Raw genomic sequence first — 273 nt, 5'->3', positions numbered from 1 at the left:
AGCCATCAATAGTTATTTATTATTGGAATATGAATTAGTTTTACAATTTCAGAATATGTATACGAAAAGTTGATTGCGGACGAAAAATTGGATATATATTTGTGTACAATTTATTCTTCAATTTACTTTCTATGTATTTTGTTCCTGTTGTATATTTTGCATAAAAAGTTTCTTAATTTATTGGCTAAAATTTAAGAATTTAAATGTTAGGTAAAAATTATACTAAAACGATGAAAAAGATAATAAAAAATATTTAAAATTATTTATATTAAG

The sequence above is a fragment of the Arachis ipaensis genome, chromosome B03 (genome assembly GCF_000816755.2).
Source record: "Arachis ipaensis cultivar K30076 chromosome B03, Araip1.1, whole genome shotgun sequence".
NCBI lineage: Eukaryota > Viridiplantae > Streptophyta > Magnoliopsida > Fabales > Fabaceae > Arachis > Arachis ipaensis.
Note: the sequence above shows the minus strand (reverse complement) of the source record.